Consider the following 22,667-nt stretch of genomic DNA (forward strand, 5'->3'; position numbering starts at 1 on the left):
AGCTCCAAAATCTGCTTTCAGATTATCTTCAGGCTGCTGGGATGTTTTCCAGTGTGCTTAGCCTTGGTTCCAGACTTCTGTCCTGGTGTTTATGGCCGATGGGTAAATGGAGAATGAGAGGATCAACAGGAAAACTGAATAATTTGGCATAAATTCCTGCAAGTTGTTGTGAACCTGGGAGATTCCCTGGGGCAAAAAGCCTAAGACATAGGGGTTTTGTAGCAGCTGATAATCAAGATAGGCAATGCTGTTACCAGCACTGTAAGAAGGTTTATTTCTATTCCTGTAATTTCAAGTACGTCTTAAGTAGAAGGCAAGTATCTGTCATGTTTGCTGTCTGCACAGCTGTGAATTTCATCAAGTCCAGTGCAGTTCTTAGGCATTTAAGGAAGGAGCTTCTAAATCAACAAAGTAAAAGCTGAGTTCTATTCAGAAATATAGCAAAAACAACTTCTGAGGGAATCATCTATCTCCAAATCTGCTTCTCATGGCTTTGTGTGATACAGAGCGCCATGACCTTCTCCCACAAACCCAAAAGAAAGGATATTTTGCTTTCAAGAAGCCTTTCAACTTTTCTTTGACATCCTCAAGGTGCCTAAATAAGAGAGTCAAATTGTCCAACCTTGAAGTCAACTTAGCCAGCCTTGATTTTTCCGGACTCACACACCAATACGAAAAGAAATATTGGCTCAAAGTCAATAGGCTTATGCATGCACGCAGGAAGATTTAAGTCAGTGTTGAACACAAGTACTTGATTTCAGGTTTGGCTGAGTACAATCAAAACTCTTGTCAGATAAAAGTCTTTAATTAGATTTATTTTTTCCCCATGCTATTTCTACGGTAACATTTATATTATCCATGAGAGCTGGTAATATCATTCTCCTTGCAGCATGTTTACACTCCAACAAGCTCCTGTGTCAGTAAATGCACCCAGACAGAGCACATCAGTTGCCACCATGCCACTGCCAAGAGCCAAAACAAAAGAAAAAGGGCAAAGCTGTTAGTATATTTTTCCAACAAACTGAAGAAAAAGAGTCAATCATGAGAGCAAATGATTGCCACTCCATGAGAGATAGGAGGATTGCAGCTGCAGAATGTAAAAGAATTTCATTGACCTGTTATTGGTTTGAAAAGATAAAGGGCTTTCTCAAGAAGTGCTTTAAAAACACAGACACACACACACACACAGAAGGGTAACAGAAAGCTAAAAAGTTCAGTTGCAAGAATTTATATCAACAGAGCTGTGATCTCTTGATGTGACCGGGAACAGGTTGTACTTGTCTCATAGCTGGTCGAGGAGTTTCTGAATGTCTGGGAAAAGAAGAGTAAGCCCTGTTAATTAAAGCTGGGACTGGGAGAAACGAATCAGTAAGAAATAAAGCAAGAGAGGTAATCAATGAGGAAGGAGGATTTTGCTGGTAGGCTGCAATTAGACTTAGAGGAAAAGGACACAGAGCAATTGATCATCCAGTAGCTCCCTGGCTATCCAGAAATATTTTGCTCTATTCACTCTGAGGGCACAAATGTGGTAAACGTGGCAATCCTGCAGTCAAAGTTTTAAAACAGAAAGAAGTTGACACAGATAATTGTATTGAAGGGGAAAAAAAAATCAAACATTGAAAACACCAATATGTATTGGTAGTCACAGCATCTTTCTATTGGATATTGCAAAAGAGAAAAAATGGAATAAAGGACAGAGATAAATGTTGAATTTTCTAGTATGATCTTAAATAAAAAGAAAAATTGTGGGAAAAGGTTTCTCCTCAGCAAGATTGGTACGATCAGGAAGCCTTTTTGACAAAAATAAAAGAATAGACAAATAACTAAAACAAGAAAAGGCATAGAAAAGCACTAGATTTCTTTTTCTGCAGAAACCCTGAGGCAGCCTGTAGGTGATGTGGCTGACTGCCTGTGAGGCTTTTGTGGGTGGAGATCTGTTGAAATAGGATGGACCACTGTGAAAGTCTAGTTGGAATGGTTTTGGACCCAAATCTCATTATATGATGTGAGTTCACATGTTAATATTGAAGTCTGTTCTGGCCCCTCTAGGGGGCCAGGCCACCACAGAGGTAATGTCAAATTCCTTTTAGATGGGGTGGACTCACAAACTCGTAACTAACTATCAACTCAGTTGTTTATTAACAACTAAACCAAGCCTTACATTTTTGTAGAAAGTGAATTAACCTAATTTTCAACTTCCATCAGCCCAGTATACCTGCTGGATTATTCTTCACATAGGCTCTGGATTTTAAACTTTTTTTTTTTTTTTTTTTTTTTTTTTTTTTTTTTTTTGTGTGGTATTTTTTTTTTCCAAATTATTCAACACCATATGACAAGTGACCCCAAAAGGTTAACCACTGGGGCCACAGACCAGACCAGGGGAGGATGTTACAGAACATAAATGGAAAGAAAATGGAAAGAAGAAGCTGTAAATTCCTAACACACTGACTTCCTTCCTTACCTTCACCACTGGGGCTCCTGGGATATAATATTGCTGCCACTGAGGAAGTCACCTCTGAAACTGAAACCCAGCAAGGGCAAGTGCTGTGTTCCCCTTTGCAAGTTGTTTTCAGAGAGGAATTTCTTTGTTTTCCATTCTAGCAGGGCAGCTACAGCAGTTCTTTCTGCTTTTCTTCTTAAAATAATGTTGTGAGCAAACGAAAAAAGTCACTCCTAAAATATTTCTCCATCTGTAAAAATGGGAATAATAACATCTCCCTGACAGGGGTGTTGTACATCCCAATTATAGGTTTGGCACTCTCTGAGGCATCTCCTCTCTCTCAGTGTGGCTTGCTCAGCACTCAGCTCCCTTGTCACACGTTTGCACAGGAGCTGATCCTCAGCAGCTTCTCAGATTCCTTGATTTTGTTTAAAGCTGGTAGCCTAAAGCTCCTGTCTATCCTCCAAATTTCTACTCTATACTCCTGTACATCTTGAGTTTTACTCTGATACAGACTTCAGAAGAATCCATTAAAATATCAAATGTGTTGGATGATTATTTAAGGGCTTTTTGTAGTAATATGCTCTAAAATTAAAACTTTAAAAGATTTGTCAGTGGCACTTGGGGACAGATTTCAGTGGTTAGCTTGGCAGGGTTCATGGCTGGACTTGATGATCTTACCAGAGGCCTTTACCAACCTAAATAATTCTGTGATTCTAATCATTGTGCAGCCTGTGGGTGCTGCTAAGTAAAATCCTAGGGCTATCCAAGAGGGAGGATGTTCACACCGTGCTCCTTCAACTCAAGGACCCACAGAGAGCCAATGCCCTGTGTCCTGTGCTCTCTGCATGCTGAATTCAGGAGCTGGCCACCCTCCCTGAAACTTTATAGAAATTATTTGAAACAGATTTCTTTTTCTTTTTCTTCTACTTCCTTCAAGCTGATGTGAATTTGGATAAATTTTTTGCAGGTTGCATTCTTCCTTTCCAACATGAAATGTGACATCTGTTGACAGCTGGGTGATATTTTCTTGACAGGAATGGGTTTTTTGGGGAGGAAGAGGAATCAGATTTGGTGACATGAAACATTTAACAAATTTACTTTACTTTCTCTGAGGATCTTGTGCTGAACAAATTTCATAAAAGCAGTTCTGTTTGTGTTGACTTTACAGCAATAAAATAATATCATGACATCTTAGTGAGCATTACTGTTGTGTAATGGAAGTGCATGTAGGCAAAAGATATTTAATAAGAAAATGTTTTAAGGACACTAAACCTAGATTAAAACAAAACAAAACAAAACAAAAAAACTCAAAAAACAAACCTGTCTCTTACAGCATTCCTTTCAATGGAGAATGTTTTCCTAATAACATTTTAATGCTGGAATATTTCCCACTGTTACATATTAGAGGAATTGCAATTCATATTGAAGATAATTGTCTTTAAACATTAGTGGGAGAAGGGATGTCAGTGGCATCTTTTCTCCCTATTTAACAAGCATGTTGCAGCTTTTCCTGGGCAGGACAGGAGTGCTCCCTTCCCTATCTGTGCTTTGTGTGCCCCACTGGAAATGGCACCCAGTGCAGGAGGGTAGGGACACAGTTTTCCTGTTTTATAGACATCCTTCTTACCAAGGGATGCTGTCTCTGCTATCCTGCACTGGTTGGAATCACAACCCCAGTAAGAAATAGAGATGCTTTGGTGTAAAACCAGACTAAGGAAGGGAAGAATTCAACACCCATCTCAGAAGAGTTCCCAGTAACATGATTTTGCCTGTAGCAATGGTTTACTTTTGAGGTCACCTTTCTACAAAATGTACTTTCAACAACTGTGTGCTGTTTTCCAAATATTTGGAATATATTTGCAGCAGTTCAAGGGAGTCAGGACTGTGAGAAAGCAAATGAGACACCCTCACCATCTTTGAACATCACAATTTAAATATCCTTTTTCCTACCCGGTTGCATATCTACATGCACTTAAAATGGAATATATTTTTCACTGAACTTCAGTATTTTTCAAAATTAGATATTAAATTCAGTTTCACATGGCAGTGTGAGCAGTAAGAGTGGTAGTGGCATAAGGGCTCTTCCCACCAGCCCACCTGTCCCTTCCAGGGGGTCCCAGTGCTGCACCCCTTCTCCCTCCCTCCTGCCAGCATTCCCAAATTGCTGCTTCCAGCACCTCTTTGTTTTGGTGGTTCCTCCCCCTTAAAAATGTGAGCACCTTGGTGAATGTCAGACCAACCCTGACGGGATGAAAACCCTCAACAGAAAGATGGTGATTACAGACTCATTAGGCCAACCTGTAGTGAAAGTGCTGTGACCAAATGTTCAGCACTTAGGGTGCCATAAATTTTACTAAATGGGAAAGCAGTGTTTTAAGCAGGCTCACACTTATTCTAGGTCAGGGTCATTAGGGAAGGATTCTCTCCTGCTGTAACTCATGTGGCAGAAGCAGAGCTTGTATATTTTGGGGTTGCTTCATTTTTACTTTTAAAAGATGGTCTCAAGCCAAAAAGCCCGGACGTGAACTCAAGATTTGAATCCAGGTTTGGTGTTATCAAAGCTGCTTCTAAGAGCTAAGGGCAGTGGAACATAGGAAACGTTCCTTTTGGATTTGAATTTCAGACTTCCATCTGAAAAATCTGGATCCTGGATTTTTGATTCACCTAAAAATGTAGAGTTATCTGTATGCAGGGGAACAATTTTAGTTTGCACCTCTTTGCTATGTGGGGAGCATAAGTGGTTTTATGTTAATTTTTTTCTTTGTTTTCAAGGTCAGGCTGGACGGGATTCTGAACAACTTGGTCTAGTGGAAGACGTCCCTGCCCATGACAGGGGGGTTGAAATGAGATGGTCTTTAAGGTCCCTTCCAACCCAGGCCATTCTATGATTCTGTGATTCATAAAGAAAGAGAAGTGTAGTGTTTTCACAGCTGCAATTAATATTAAATATGCTACATATATAATTGATGGCAATGAGGACTGTGTAAATGAAGCCTGGGGTTTATGTTTCTTGGAGACATTTGTGTCTTTCATCCAAAATTGATTATTTGTTTTGCCCTGACTTTACTGCCCCACATTAAACTCACTGGCTCTGAACCCACTGCCCTGTGCCTTTGTGGGGATGAGCAGTACAACGTCCATGGAGGAAAGAGAAACCTGGAGAGGGGAACAGTGTTATTGATGTCTGTCCTGTAGTAAGAGAAAATTATGCCCTGTGCACCCTCCACTGGGTCCTCCAGAACTGCTGGACATCACTCAGATATTTCCCTGTAGGAATATCCAAATGGAAATCTTGGCCTCCTACAAGAAACTAGAGGTAATAAAAAACTGGTTAGTCTTTGGGTACCGTTCTGCTATGATTAATAGTGGAAATAGTGAATTTTATTTATAATAGTCCATGGGGTTGCTAAGGTTGGCCCAAGTGTACCTGAATGTTACCTTTGGACCATTTTTTTCTGTGTACTGCAGCTTTTTGTCAGCTGTATCAGGAGTTACTGTTCGGCTCTAGTCACCAGAGGGATAGGCAAAACAAGCTGAACAATAATAGAGACATTTGTGCAATTTCAAACACTCTTGCCTTTGCTTCTTGAGTGACAAGTGGCAGGAAGCCAACTTTTCAGTGAGTGTTTGGAAAGAAGGGACGAGCTCATTGTACTGCTGTTCAAAGCATGCCCATGGGTGAGGGAATGGAACAATTCACCACTGCTGGAAGGTTGAGAGGGGACACGATCTCCTCCCTCAGTACAGCATGGAGCTTTACACTGGGAACGAGGAGGAGCTGCTGAGCTTAATCACAACACAAGAGGAAAACAAACAGAATAAATGTTCATTAATAAATGGAGGTGAAAATCGGAAGGGTTTTAACTATTACAGGAGTGAAGTTATGAAAACATGTTTAGATATAAGTCCACATATCAGCAGAATCTTATTCCTAGAGATGCCTCAGCTGTATTTATCTGACTTCTTTCATTCCTTTCTTTAAAATGAAAAAATGAATCATAGAAATGCACTATTGACATAATGTCAGTCCCACGAGCTTGCCATGTTCTGTTGAGAAATAACTACAGCTCCACACTTATCCACCTCAATGTAACTCTTAGATTTGCACATTTGCTCTCTTTTTCTTTTTTCCTTTACTTATATTCCTTCTGCAATATCTTTCAAAGATTAAATAAATTGCTATTCAAAAGGCAACACTACAATTCTATTTATATTCCCAGGCTCTTCACCAAAACTCAATACTACAATGTAGTTTCTAAAAGTGAAAGAATTTGCCTTTTTTTTTTTTTTTTTGGTAAAATATGTTAATATAGAAAGGCTTTTGAAGGAGAAGGAACTTGAAAGACTCTCTAATGCTCTATTATTATCTAGTCCATAAAAAGGGCACCACAGCAGCATACCTTGCTGACTGTGCATATGACTATCTATTTTTATTATTTTTTTTTACTTCAGGACATATAAGGAAAAATGAATTACACTATCAGTCATTTCACAAAATGGTTCTGGGGAAAGATTAAGCTTCACCTGTGCATTTCCCTGAAGCACAGTCATTTGTGTATATACATGAAGCAAAATGCATCTCTACAATACTGGGCCATTATATAGAACTGTTTTCCACTAAATAAATATTCAGCAAATGGGCAATTTTGCACCTTTGCTGTTTTGCTCCTTATGCTTGAGGGATTATTTGAGTTACTCTTCTTCATACCCAGTGAAATATCACTTGACTGAAGGACCTGGGGGCTCCTACAGGTATTTCAGCTGGGAATATTGAAAAGGAGTCCAGTGTCTTGCCATGATTTCTGGATCTGTTTCAGTGAGCACACAAGTGAAAAACAGCATCTGCCACCCCATTGGGTGCTGTTGGATTCCTTAGGGCTGTGCCCCTCTACCTGCTGGGCATCTCTGGGGCTACAGGAACACGAAGGGGATGGACCACATGGATGGATAATAGTGTCAGCCCTCACAGATATTGCCACAATATTCTTTCTGCCTCTGTTAACAAACATAATGTCTCTTACATCCTTTAATCACTAGGGATTTTTTTCTCTAATGAACCATATTAACAAAAAAAAAAAAAAAAATTGGACTCACACACATACACAATGATATCTTTTGATATTAATCAGACAAGATATTGCATGTGCTCCAAGCCATGGAAATGTTTTAGTCTCCAAAGGCAGTTACAGGTGTTGTGATCATTATTAAAGGAAAATAAAAAAGAAAACAAGAACCTCAAACTGCCAAAGCTTCAGAAAGAGGTTTCTGAAGGTATCTGGAGGTCTCTGGGAGGCAATGGGGAGCACAGCTTGCGCAGGGTGGTCCTCAGAGGAAACACACAGAGCTGACTCAACCCAGCACTGTGCCACGCTCGTGTGGCAGTGAGTGGCACGAGGCTACACAAACCAGTATTCCATGGAATTGAAACTGCTGATCTGCTTTGAAACAAAGGCTGCAAATGTGCTTAGGAATCTTTTCTGCAGTCTTTTCTCAGAAGGTTTTAGCACAACACAGCTCTGGACAGATCCTCTCTAGACATGTTTAGGATCCAAGACTGAAGGAGGGCAGAGCTTTTCTCTGTGGGCAGTGCTCCCAGTGCCACACCCTCAGTGTGGGGCAGGGGAGGCATAAAATAAACCGGGGTAAAAATCACCCCTTTTCAGTTCTTTTTTTGATTTAAGAAAACTGCACACTGCCAGAAATGAAAGTGTGAGAAACATCTGTGTTTTTTTCATTTTTCTAGAACTGTTATTCTTTGACTGCTGGCTGATGCATATCCTACGCTTTTTTTTTTTTTTAATAGTTTGCACCTTTTTAATTGAAAGATATTTCTTCTACCATTTTCAAGCACTGCTTACATTTCCTGCCATTGTAAGATTTTTTTTAAGTTTACAGGAGGAAAAGCAGTAACCATAAGATTTTGAGGTGACTAGATAAATTAAACCACAAAAAGAACCTGTAACAAGGTATTACAGCAGAGAGAACCATCATCCCCAAGAAGTCAGTGAAAGCAGAGGAGTGACAGGACAAATTATGTTCTATAAATTAAAATGTAGAGAAACTCTTACTAAGCATCTTGAATGTCTCATGAAATAAGAGGTCACTGAAAGATTGTTCTTGATTCTCTCCATGGGATCCCACCAAACACAAACACCTGCCTTGTGCTGGTGGGATGATATATCTATTCCTCCATGACAACTTCTACACTTTTGTTTTGCATCTCTGTCAAACATTGAACACAGCATCTCTACCCATTACCTTATAAATCTCCTGCAGTAACCTAGGAGTCATAAAATTGCCAATGTGTATTTATGGAATAGGTCTATTTTATCAGGGCTTTTTTCTTCCACAACTTTTAGTGCTTGTAGACTGATCCCTATTGAAATTCTGAAACATTTTCTGCAAATATATGTTTATCTTGCTGTTATTTAAATATATGAGACTGTACTCTATGGGTGGCTCCTGATACTTACATGCAAATTTCTTTTAAAAAGATGACGAAGCCAATTTAAACTGAAAGTAAAGAAAACAGTTCTTTGCTGAGACTTGCATGCCAAATTTGAGCCAGAAAGGATTTTAATATAGAACTCTTAGACTCACAAACCCTCAAAAATACTATTTATAATGGAAATTTTGACAGCCCCTTCAGTACAGCAGTGAAAATAACACCGCCATAATGAAAAAGAAATGATGATAAACAGAATATATTATAAAGAAGGGTCTAACAAATTCATAGCCTTTAGTTTTGTCAGCAAGCTGGCAACAAGCAGTGAAATACAAAACAAGCCTTAGCTTTTAAATGAGAACAGCCTGAACAATAAAAGAGTTTCCGTAAAATAGATTAAGAAAATAAAATACCACCCTTACTGCATAAAGTACTATTTTCATTAGGAACCTTAATTCACAAATTAACACTAAGAGCACTTAGAATGGAAGAAGTGGAAAATGTAGCTATCTGTCATTTTGGTAGCATATTTTCTTCAAAAAGACATTACATTTGCCAGGCAGGTTTGCTAATGCCTTTTGTTTAAATATTCATATGTGGGTTTTTTGAGCCTGATTCTTGTGAGGAGAGACAGAGCCTGAGAGCTCCTGCTGAAGCAGCTCCGAGATGTGATCCATGGCACAATGAGGGGACAGACATGGGGCATGTCCTGTCCTCCCTCCTGTGGCATCCCAGTGCCTGCTCATGCCTGAGCACACCTACCCACACATTTATGTGCCCACAGGCTACTCAGGAGCCTGGCATCTGCTAAAATTTCCAAACCAAATACTGGGAACCATCCCCTTCCCATATTTTTTGACCACATCTCTGTATTATGGCTTCCAAAGGTAGCGGCAGAAGATGGGTTCCAGTGGTGGAACGTTGTGGTGTTGGGGATAGAGATCTTCCCTTGTCCAGTGATGCACCAAAATAACATCTCCATGTGAAAGCAAGGTGGAAACACTCACATAGAAATAAATGTGGCTTTTATATCCATTTTTATTGGCATGAATACAGCTATTAGCTTGCATAGTGAGCCTGTGTAATAATATGTTAAACATGGGATCAGGCATTCTTGTACTGATGGAAAAACCTGTATGTAGTGGAAATACACACCTATAATAGAGCTTGGGTTTTGTAAAAATGTGGAAGGTAAAAAATATAATCTAGGCACTGCTTTGTTCCCACATTTCATCTGCCTAATGCAATGCAGTATTTGAAAAATGAAATGTAAGACAAAAATTTTAGTCCACGGATGCCCCCCCTCACCACTTGGAGCTGGAGGTTGGAACTGGGTGATCTTTTAGGTCCCTTCCAAACCAAGCCATTCTATTCCAGGTAAAACAGATACTCCTGAGTTTGCAACATATCTAATTTTTCTTTTAAGACAAATATCAAAGTTAATCCACTAGGTAATATGCATTTTTTCCTCTTGCTCCCAGAGCCTCACTAAATGCAAAGTCATCTGTGGGCTAATATGAGCTGAGTTCTTCAAAGTGAAGAAATTGATGGCCTCCTATATAATTTTGTAAATACAAAGCGAGAAATTTTATTGTTTTTATTTTTAACTTTACTTCACTCTTCATCACTATGTTCTTTGCCAATTTATAGAATGTCTCTCTCTAGCATGTTGGCAATATATTTAGTAATCAAGATGCTATCTTTAACCTCTCTATTAATTTCCTCCTGGCAGTGTCCTCTTCACACTCCCAGCTGTGTCCATCAGGTTATCTGAATTTCATGCATGATCCATGCTATGTGGAATATCTCTGCACTTGTCCCTCAGCCTGTAAGTCCTCGTAACCTTGGCAAGGTGTTCCTAGCACTTCAAAGTGCTGCATCATCTGTCCTATCCATGGATTAAAATTAAACCATCTGCATTGCTATTCTTGGCCAAGACATGAAAGTGCCAAGGATGAGGCCTGAGGGCAGCAATGCTGGGCCAAGGTCACCTCCAGACTCCTGGGGACCACAGCTGGTCAGGAGACAGCAATGAGCCCCTGTCCCTTAGGTTCAGCCCCTTGGACTCTTGGTGCCTCTTCCCATGACACTGGAACCAGCTTGGGCAAAGCAGTAACCTCTGCAGAGATCTTACAACAAACAATGTGATAAACAGCAAAAACTGGGCTTTTAAACATCACTTTATGTGCTATCCCACTCAGCAGCTGACAAATGCAACTTCCATTCATTAGGCTGTGCCTGGGGAACAACAGGCTCTTCTCCTTTTGACTGCTGATGATTTCCTTTGGCATTAACCACATTACCCACACATTATGTTCCATCTCTAATTTTCTATTAACTTATAACACTTTCTGGCCTCAGATGACCTAACCTGAATTCACTCTTCACTCGAGTGAAGATTTGAGTGAACATTTCTTGTCTGGGAGCACTGTGGGTGACACCATCAGTTAATCAGTTTCTAGCTCTTCTGATAAAATCTTGCAGATATTTTCCACCCAGCACGTCTTGTATGCATAGGTTTTATAAATATCAAAACAGCTAGAAATTAACCGAGACTTTTTTCCATCATGAATTTCAGCTTGTGCAGCCCTCTTCTCTTTAGCTTTATGAGTACATGCCTGTCTTGAGCAGAATACTGTTCTTAATCCCCTTTCTTTCTCGTCTTACTCCTCCTGCTTTCTCTCCTGTGTCAAACATAAACTTCTTGTTTCCTCCTCCAAAGCCATGTTGTATCCCCATCTCCTACCAGATCATAGTGCTGAACTCCATTTTTAAAGGATTCATTTTTCAAGTTGGCACTTTGATGCTTTCTCCCATACTATCACTCCCTCTTTGCAGGAGCTTCCCATAAACATGAGAAAAAATAACTACTCCTCCTCCAGAATGTCCCTCAAACCTCTCTTTTTGTGAAGTGACTGTTTTTCATTGGCTATGGCCACACTGAGATATACTACACACCATGTTAATCAATATTACCTCATTGCTTTCTCGTATTCACCATTCTCTTTTATTTATTTCTACATTCTTGCCTGTCTTACTTTGAGATTAGAAAATCATCTTTATGTCCTGCATGTTCACCTTATTTAGATAGCTGCCCACCCCTATGATGAGGTCTCATAGGCAATATAGTGACACTAAAAATAAAGAGTTATAGGCTTATAAAGACGTCTGCGAATCGGAAGCACCCTCCTAAAGGGAGCAGAGTGGAAATTTACTGGTGAACATTAAATCTCAACTGTTCTCTAATTTTAAAAAGATGGTACACCCAGACTCAGATGGAGATGTACTGGTGAGGAGCATGTGGTTTTTCATTAAGTATAGAGATATACTTTGAGTTATAGCTATGACTTGACTCATGCTTTATAGGAGAAAGGCATAGACCCTCGATAGGATTCATCTCTAGGTAAATATTCCTGTCTCTGTGAGCCCAACATTTCTCCCAACAAGGGGTCATACTTTAGTGCTTATTTCTGGAAGCAGACAAGGAAGCAAATTCCCAAAATGCTTTTCTTCCCTCTTCTTCAGGACAAATGTTTCCTGGTTGGATACTACATGTAATGTAGCATATGTACTTGAATATGGAAGAGTAAGTAATACAAGGCTCCCCACCTTTTACCAGTCACTGTCTGCAACCATTAGGATGAAAAATTGTAGCTGTTTTCCCATCTTACATTGCTCTGCATAACAACTAGTACAGCATAGGCATGGCAGGAAACACAGGATTCATCACTGTAATACATTTTAGAGACAAAACTTTACACTGTGGTATTGACTAAAATGCCCCTGTTAAATTGGTGATGACACCACCTCCTTTTTATGGTAAGGACAAAAAAGTGGTAAGCTCAGATATTTTTTAATACTTCCTTACATGTAGAGATGATGGAATGAAATAGAAAATCATGCAAACAACACCTTCATCAGTCAGTCCTGGAGGCCAGCCAGGGACCAGATAATTTGGACAAGACCATGATGGGCTGGATGAAGGAATGGGAACAAGGTACTGCTTCCATGCTTTGTAAAATGACTGTAGACAGTCTGTCCCTTTTTAAAATGTCCTCTTTTTTTAATTTCACACTGAAAACACAACCTAATATTTTTTGCCTAGTTCATTGGAAAACAAAGTCTTGAGAAGACGAATGAGAAAACCCATGTTTGCTGTAATGCTGCTATGTTATTGAGCCATAAGATTATGGCACAAAAAATACACCTCTTAATAATCTGCTTTTTAAGAGCTGCCAGGATTTTTAACCTCATTTCAAAGTGCATGAGAGACCTCTTAAAATGTATGGCCTTAGTACATTGCAAATCTATTCATTTAGCAGTTTTATCAGACATATTTCTTTGTCAGCCACCCATTTAAGATGGGATCATCTTAAAAGGCACTGACATAAATTGTTGCGCAGAAGATCGATCAGTTTAAAAGGTTTTTCCTTTTAACAGATCAGATATCTATTATATCTCACCATTTGGCATATGGAATTTCCATTGAATAATTTCAGTGTTTAATCACTTCTTTAAACACGTATTCATTTTAAAAGATTTCTCCCAGATTCCATGATCATGGCTTACTGGAAGGAGTTTTATGCTTGTGTGTTGTATCAAACAGATGTGACCAAACAGCTGGGACATTCTTCTTAAGGAACTAGTTTAATTAGCTGAGAGAGGCCTTTGGTGCAAAGGTAGGGGTTATTCAGCTGAGGCAAGGAAAAACAGTTTTACAAGGTAGGTGACAAATTATCAAAATGTTGCTAACTATTCCTGAGTGTACAGGTGAGCATTACAGACCTCTAAAAGTCATGGCAGGGCTGTTGGTGGGATCCCATCCTCCCCACGTTAATCACTGAATCAATTCCTGCAGATGTGCAAAGGAGTGCTCATGGACTGTTGCTCTCTTTACTGCTCTGAAAATCACACTTCTTGACAGATATGTAATTGCTATTGTTTCTTGAAATTAGTTCATAAGAGAGATGCTGAAAACAGCAATCTGGTAAATAACTTTAATTGAATTCTAGGGGCAAAATGCTGCCAATCATTAGTCCCATTGGTAACACCTTTCTCTACAATCATACCATTTGGCTGAGATTACTTTTGGGGTTTACATCAGGTGCCACACAAATAAACGACAGAGCAGAACTTCACCTGAGCACTGAAACATGGCACCAATGTTTCCTTCTCTTCCTCTCCTTCCCTTCCATCTTGCTCAGGCTGAGGGACTCCATCCCTTATCCCAGACCACCAGTGCTTATTCTGTGGGGATATCAGAGAGGCTGGATGTGCTACTGCTGAGCATCCATAGCAGTCAATTTGTTTCCTTCCTCTCTGGGGACAGCATGGAGACCAGAGCAAGTTCTCATATCCAGTGGCCACGATCCATTTCTCCTCTGGAAGATGAGCATCCAATTTCCAAATGGCCATCCAGCCATGATGCCACTTGGATAGTGTAAATAGTGGATAACAGAAACATAAAGTTTCAGCAATAGACTTTGTTTATACTGCTTCTTCTGTATGAATTCCAACTATTTATTTTTTCTCCTTGACCTGATAAAAGTATTATTTGACAGCTCCACAAACTTCAGATTCACTGAGAATTAAACAAACTAACTGCAGTAGAACTATGATCTCATCAGCCTCCCACACATTTACTTTTGTGTTGTACTCATTTATATTGCATGCCTAATTAGTCAGGGGACATGACAATTACAAAATTAAACTACCAATAGATTTTCTTGAGTTCTTAAGGCTTTGAAAAAAAGAAACAGAATCAGAAAGAAAGGATTATGAATCAGACAGTTGCTGGAAATTGTATAACACAGTCCTTCCTATTTAGAAGTCATCCAGTTATCTTTTCAAACCCACCAATGAATTTTTAGCCTAAGTCTCAAAGTAAACCTAGATTTATACTGCTGCTGAGGGAATTTTTTTTGTTATTTATAGTTTGTTTTCTCACAAAAGCCATAGATAGAAACAAAAAAAGCATTTCCATCCTTATTCCTTTTTTTTAGCATGCTTCCATAATCTGAACATTAACAAGATGTCACATTTTAGATGAGTTAGACAGATTCATAGAGTTTTGAAGGCAAGAATATCTCCATATGAATGGAATTTCAAACCCAAACTCAGACATTATGCTGTAATTCCCTCTGAAGATTCACATACCACCACATTTAATAACAATCTGAACTGACTCCATGTTTCTAAAAGTAGACAATGTTTAGTATTCCAATAGCTATTTGCAGAAGAGCTGTGCACTCCACATGCAATGCAGAGATGTTCTCATTCCCCTGAACCTCTTTTCTCTGCTAGGACTGTGCTCTTCTTTGAGCTTCCTGTTGACTGATACAAATTCCTTTTGAGTGTTTGTTGATTGCATTTGACACAAAGGTCTGCTGGGGACAAAAGCTGTGTAACTCAATGAAGATTCATTTTCTAAAGCCACCGACCTCCCAAGTGACAGCAGGGACACTTGTGCTAAAATTATTGTTTTCTTCATCCTTGTAAATTCCTCTTTATATCTCTGAGCTTTTTCAGTTTGTGTGCATACGATTGTGTATGTCCCAAATCCATTTGGAGACTAGGAAGGAACAAGACTCTTTTCATGCTTTTGTTGTGTTTTCTGGACTCTCCGCACAGCCCTTCAGAGGATGTCTCTCATAGGACATCTCTTCAGGAACCAATGAGATTCCTATACTATATTCTGTTCTCCTCACAGTCAGGGCAACACTAACTAGCAACTACAAGGGGAGAAGTCCTCCCAGCTCAGAAATTTCTCAGGGCTCCTGGACCTACCCTCAGCAGGCAGGAAGTGAGGTACCCTGAAAAATCCTGTCCAGGGGCTCCATTACTACAGAAAATCCATATGTCAGAAGTCACAGAGAGCAAATATATTTGTTCTGCATAGGTCAGACAGTCTGTGCACTAAAACTGATAACAAATAGTCATTTTTCTTTGCTCTGTGTCCAGTGAGAGTAGATGAATTGTCAACCAGCCCACCCACAAAACTATCTGCTTTGCATACCTTCAGTAGACTTATTTTCCCTCTCCTTGTACATTTCCAGATTCCCTCCTGCTGGATTTTAACAGAATTTGTAGAAGCCTCCATTTCAGTTGTGTTCCAAGTGGCTCTTGGCGTGAGGGAAGTTTGCTGTTTCTGAGTCTTGCTGTGTCTCCATGAGTCCCTGAGGTGGGTGCACACTTTGTGAGCTCAGGGTGACTGTTCTCTCACGTGGAGAACTGCAGCTACTGTCAATAAACTCCACAACTCAGATTGTCCCATTGCCACATCATTGAATACACTCTTCTCTTCTGCACCTACTCCAGGCCAACACATGTTCAAACAACCAGTTTATGTCACCCCTGCTGGATTTTCCTGGGGAGCCTCAATTGTCTATCTGCTCTCAGCATGTTCATATTACACATCACATGGCCATATTTCTTCCCACTGCTTCCAGGATTATACTGTTTCTTACTATTCAGTTCAACTGCAATTTGAGAAAAAATAATTACAAGCAATGCATCCAAATGCCTAGCAAACTTTTTTCCTACGTTGCACTTATTGCATTGTTTTTGTCAGCCTTTGCATATTTTTGTTTCATATTACTTTATAGATTATATATGCTTGACATGAGATCTATCAGTGTGTCTGGCTCTTCAGCAAAAGTTCTAGTCATAAGCACAGAAAACAACTTGCTGAAATATTTTCCAAAATTTGTCCTTCTGGTTTTCCATTGAGTGCCACTCACAAAAAAATTAGAAAGAAGTGAAAGCAATCTATCAGGAAAATGGAACAAATGCAGTTGAAGGAAAAAGATCTGTGTTTGGGGACATTTGTATCAGACTATTGGGGCTTTAGTTATGTGCCCAGGCAGAGCACATGCCCTAATAAAGCAGATAAAGCAGTGAGACTTTGAATTAGTTCCTTCAGGTTACAATTTTTATTGGCAGGTGCAATGAGTTATGTGGCATTTGTTATGTATTAATGATGAACAGCACTTTCATGTACATAAACAAGGTGATTTTGCAAACAGATGCATGGCACACATTGGGAATTTAGAAAATAGCATTAAAATTTCATCTCTAACAACACCAAACCTATGTCGTAGGACACTTTTCCAAAAAAAAAAAAAAAAAAAAGCATTTGTGGGATGTACTATAGCCCCTATAGCCCCTCTGTGAAGAAGCCAAAAGCAGGTAATAGTTCCTAATCACAGAGAAGGAGGAGTCTTTTGAATAATCAAAGGAGATTTGTGCCTACTTAGTATTCCAGAATTGTTTCGAACTTGGGGAAAGCTCTAAGAGCCTCTCAGGAAAAGCTGGCATACTGTAATGCAAAAGCAAGATAAAGATTAATATGTGTTTTCAAATATATATAAGAACAACTTCTGGTAGAATAAGAATTCAAACATTTCCTGTATTATGCTTGAAGGCATTCAAGCTGCCAGCCAATAGGTATAACGAGAAACTTCCCATTTTGCTATTATATTGTTGTGCTGTATAGAGTTTTTCTCTGAAGCATCTGGTATGGGTTATTGTCAAAATCCTACTTTGAGCATCGCTCCAGCTTAACATGAGAATTTCTGTGCTTCTGAAACTGGGACATTCTAATTATCTTTCAACAATACAGTGCTGTGCTACCAAACCCACCTTAATCTATAATAATAATAGAATAGAATCATAAGCCAAAAGACTGTTTACAAGTTGACACAAATGACCCAATCTTTACGAGGAGCCATGGTGGAAAAAGTGTGAAAAATGTACTTCACAGAAGCATCCTTGGCAGAAGATGTGAATTCAGTGAAAAGGTTTAAAACATTTCAACGAAAGCTTGAATTGGATGACAGAGCTGCAAGAACTTTATCTTGTACCAAAAGAGGGAACAGAAAAGATCTCAGAAAAATACAGTACATATCTGCTCTGTTACCAAACAGACTTTAAAATAACAAAAAGAATAAACAGACAAATGGCAAGAAAATGCCTAAACACAACAAACTAACCTCTGCAGGGTTCTTCACGGCTTTATTCCCTCGTATATGACCTGTGATTTGCATGTATATCAATATTTTTCTAGCAGTTGCACGGGTCCATTAGCCAGATGCCATTCTTCATAACAAAACCATTATAAATATATGGCCTCAAAGTGCTTTTGGCCCGAGTCCAGCAGATCCCATCTTTCAGCAAGCCATTTCAATATAGGGAAAAGAGAAAGAAAGAAGGAAATTCTCTTTTCGAGCGTGTCATACCTCCAAATCTAATAATGAGTAGTGGGACAGATCAGGCAGGTTTCTGTACTGGCCAAAAGTTACAAATTAAACCTAGGAGAGGCTGTTTAATGAAGTCTGAGTGCAGCACAATAGGAAACCATGATATTGCCCTCAATGCTGCTGCCTTGACAGCATTTAGTTTCCTTTAGGGAAAGAGAAGTGAGGTTTGAAATTCCACATTCAGAGAGGAAATGCCCAGCAATATTGCAAACTAGAAGAAGACAAATAGAAATAACTATTTTATAAAGTTTCCTTAATAATATTTTTTTCATTATTTTATCAAAGCAAGAGAAGTGAGGACAACTGTCACGTCACTCTGAAGCAAACTGTGCTTACCAGTGCTTAAAGAAAAGCCAACATGGTTCACCAAGACTTTGTCTCTGAAAATCGACCTTTCTTAGCAAAGTAAAGGGTGTGAAAACCCTCTGCTACTTTAAAAGACACCTGAAAACCAGACCCCAGCTAGGCACAATGTTCATTTTCACATTTCAGCCATCAGATGTTAACATTCTAGCATAAGCAGAGTGGCATTCTAATTGTGAACTTATTAAAGTAAAACATAATTTTATGGGTTTCATTTTGTTGCTTGGGTTTTTTTTTTCCTTACCAAATGAGGTACAATATGAAATCAAGCAATTCCAGTAATGTTAATGGGATCATGAATAATCGGCTGGGATTTTCCCCATTCTGGGGGTGTCAGATGCAGTTTGAGTTAAGGCAGAGAAGAGATGTAAAAGCACTTGGCAGAATATATTTACCCTGTAATACAAGGATAAACAGATGCAAATAAGCAATTAAATATGTGAGAAGATTAAAAATCATGGACCTCTACCCTTAGTGCCACAGAAATAAGCCTTACAAAAATTGATAACTTCAAAGAAAGGTCTCACCCCTCAAATAGTTTGGAAATTCCCTAAATAATTTCTATTTTCCTGGCCCCTATGTTTGTTCTTCCTCCCCTCAGGAAAGCTGAAAAAAGACCTGAGCACATACTAAAATAAAACAAACCACAAAACTGAACATAGCAGATAAAAACAAATAATTTGAGGGATTGAAATTTATCTTATATAGTTAGAGCAAAGCACAAACTCCATCATTCAGGCCAGCAACAAAGTGGAGACATCAGGGAGGGCTTAGCCAGCTCCAGGCAAGGCAAAGCCACTTCAGCCAGAGGTCTCAGAGTAGTGAGAGACCCCACAAAAGCAATCATGGGAAGGGAACAAATATGTGAGCCTGTGGTAAAAGAGACTTTGCCTACATGTGTGACACGAAACCCAAGGAATAAACAAATTGTGTCTAAACATTGCAAAAGCTCTTGGCTCTGCAGAAGTTCTGAAGCAATTTGTGGTTGCAAAAATGTGTGGAGAGCAGGGGAGATCCAGAACCAAGTCACTTCTGCTGCTGGGCCACACGTGTGAGTGGCTTTGAGTCTGTCAAAACGATGCATCAGTGTGCTTTACGTAGGTGTCAGTCAGGTCACTGATACATTGGATCATGTTAGGTCTGAGCTTAATGAGATCTGAGCTTAATCTGATCTCCTGAAGTCCCTTCTCTGGCCCAAGCACTGTGGTACTGGGTTTTATGCAATACAGACCCATCCTTCTCAAAGCTGCCCTCCAGCAAACCCAAAAGAGCAGCAAATACTGAAATACCACGTGCTGGATAAAGGCTCCAAACTGCTGAGCACCAAATCCCCACCCCTGCTGAGAGAAAAGGGTCAGGGGTTCAGGCAAAGGCCTATTTTGAGTGTCTGAACTGCCAGGTTTGGGTTATCACAGTGAGGCACTCATGTATTAGGCAGCGAGGAAAATGATAGGTATTCATTTCAGTTCATGATTTTTCAATTTTTAATTTGATTTTAAAGATTTCTCATCAGCAGCATATTTCCTAGTTTTTCCACTGTCTGAACTTGTCAGACAGCTCTGAACCAAAGCCAGACCGCATACACTGCCTCAAATTAATGAAAAAGGTGAAATGAGAAAGTTCTGTCTCCACTAAACTAAAGAAGAAAGCTCTGTTGCAAGTATGCCAAACACATGAACAGAACCCAGGCAAGGTGAAACCACTCCTAACACTTCTGAGAACCACTTATTTCACAAAAAGAGTACAACTTTCAAAAAAAACCATTTCAAACTTAGCAAAAAAAAAAAAAAAAAGAAAAAAAAAAGGATAATGCTCTGGGGCCCTTGTCCCCTGCTCTATTGTGGCATTAGGGACATTGGGAAATTCTATTAGCGACTGGAAGTTCAGTCATGGTGACTCAGCCGTGCTGCACCAGTTGAGTGAGTCTTTAGGCCAGCTCAAGATAAGGCTCAGTTCAGGAGAGGTTTGTGTTTTTCTTTAGAAACTTGTGAGAACATGATACTTGGATTGAGACACTCATCTTGAGAAACAGCATTTGCTTTTCAAATCTGCGGGAGTTATTTGGGTAGCGTGTACTCTCTGGTCCTTCATTTTTAATGGCCATAATGCCTCCATTGTGTGGTTGTCATTAAATATAACACTGCCCTCCAACCTTTGGATTGCCACTAGAAGCTGCCATGAACAATTTATGTGCCAATCTTGATTCTCAGAAGAAACTCAGGCAAAAGCTTCTCCTTTTAAAATGTTCAAATGTGCTTTGTATCAAAAGGAAAAGAAATATATTTGTGAAGTACTTACCATCGATTACAAACATCTGTGGTAAAATTAAGTAGTGGAAGGCTCTTTTACATCCAGAAACTTTAAAGAATTAACAAAAGTTGAAATGTGTCAGATATTTTAAGTAGATTTATAAAAGAATACTGTATCTATGGCTTTAGCATCTCATATGTACAAAGCTAAACTGACAGAATTAAAGCTATTCATGCTGGAAAATCCCACAGTGCAGTTATCAGACTCCAGGAATAATATGCATAAATGAAAGAAGTCTTATGATCAGGAGGGAATTAAAGAAAAAAAGGGCTCTGATCCTCAGTGTCGGTGTGTTGTTAGCAAACATGGATCCTGTGCACCTTTCCAGACTAGAGCCTAAAAGCATGAGGTGCCACAAGTGCCTTTGGAAATCAGATAAGGGTATTCTGTATTTCACTATTGTGCATGAACCACTTGCTTTATGCAGGATTTTGACAGTGGGAAGTGTTATGCATTATTTTAAATAATTAGCCTTATTTTTAAGCCCTTAAAACTGCTTTTGTACTGCTTGCAAAGGGTTTTGTCTTGTTTTTAGTCTTTCTCCTCCCACCCATCTACCAAACTGCTTTTATTCTAAAGAGCAATATAGCAATATCTTCTTCTGTTTATATGACCAAGAATGGCTCTCCTAAGCATTTTGAGTTCTTGTAGAAGCTGCACACCATATTCAACACCAGGAGAACTGAGATGGACACTGATGCATGTACATTAAATATTGTGCTCTGCTTGCAGGATCCCTTTCAAATTAGGGGACCATGAGATGGTCCCCATGGGCCCATGCTTTGAGACAGGATTGCATATGGGCATGAGAATAAAGTAGTTAGAAGAGCCAAAATGCCACTGTGCTCTGCATATTTTATGTGCTTTAATTGTATTATATTGATTTGAGTCCATTATAGCCTGGTTTGTTACTCTAATAAATTACATTGTTCTTTGAAACAATGATGGCTTAAGACTGAAATATTATATTAAAACTTATATCTGACTGGCAGGCTTCACATGTGATATTTACCACTGGCTATGGAGAAAGTAATCCTTGAAAGACTTTCACTCTTTAAATAAAACCTCCCAGTCAGAATGAACAAGTTTAAAACTGGTCCTCAAGTATTGGTTAAGAGTGGGAGGAGAACAGCAGAGGGAACAGGCATTCTTCAGGCTGAGATTTGCAAAGAGGACATGTAAGCAAAAGAAAAGAAATAACTTTTCATTTAGATTTGAGGAACAGAAGAGTTTTAGCTTTTAAACTCCAAATAAAGCCTTATTATAATGCCTTTCTGTTTATATTTTAAGTTGAGGCTTTGGAAGATTTAATTCCTGAAAGAAAAACAACTTTCCAAAAATGTATCTGTATTAAGTATTTAATGTTTAATTGATTGCATGTTTTGTATGGCAATTCCTATGAAATCTAAAGCTGAAAGAGTTCAGCATATAAAGATAAATTATTTTTACGACTGGGCTTGGTTTTTTTAAAAGAACAAGAAAGAACATTTTTTAAAGTAAATACCAAGCCAAGACTGAGAAAGTAGGGCTTTTTTAAAAAGGAAGCCTGCTAGGCACCATGCATATCACATATCCTCTGTGTTTTTCTGGAAATACAAAGTTTTTTTAGGTGAAGTAAAAGGGAAACGGGACATTGTTGGAATGGAAAACTGTAAACAGGAGCTCAGAGTAGATTAAAAAAAGAAATTTCATGACAACATACACATTTAAAAGATGAAGGTGAGTCATCACCATGAGATGAATACCTTATTTTTTAAACCCTATGGGAGTTGTCTTCGATGAGCAGCAGCACAGTCGCTGCAGGTAGGTGCATTTTGACAGGCAAAGAGCTGCACTACACTAATTCGCT

This window comes from Anomalospiza imberbis, chromosome 7 (assembly GCF_031753505.1).
Source record: "Anomalospiza imberbis isolate Cuckoo-Finch-1a 21T00152 chromosome 7, ASM3175350v1, whole genome shotgun sequence".
In the NCBI taxonomy this organism is placed as follows: Eukaryota; Metazoa; Chordata; class Aves; order Passeriformes; family Viduidae; genus Anomalospiza; species Anomalospiza imberbis.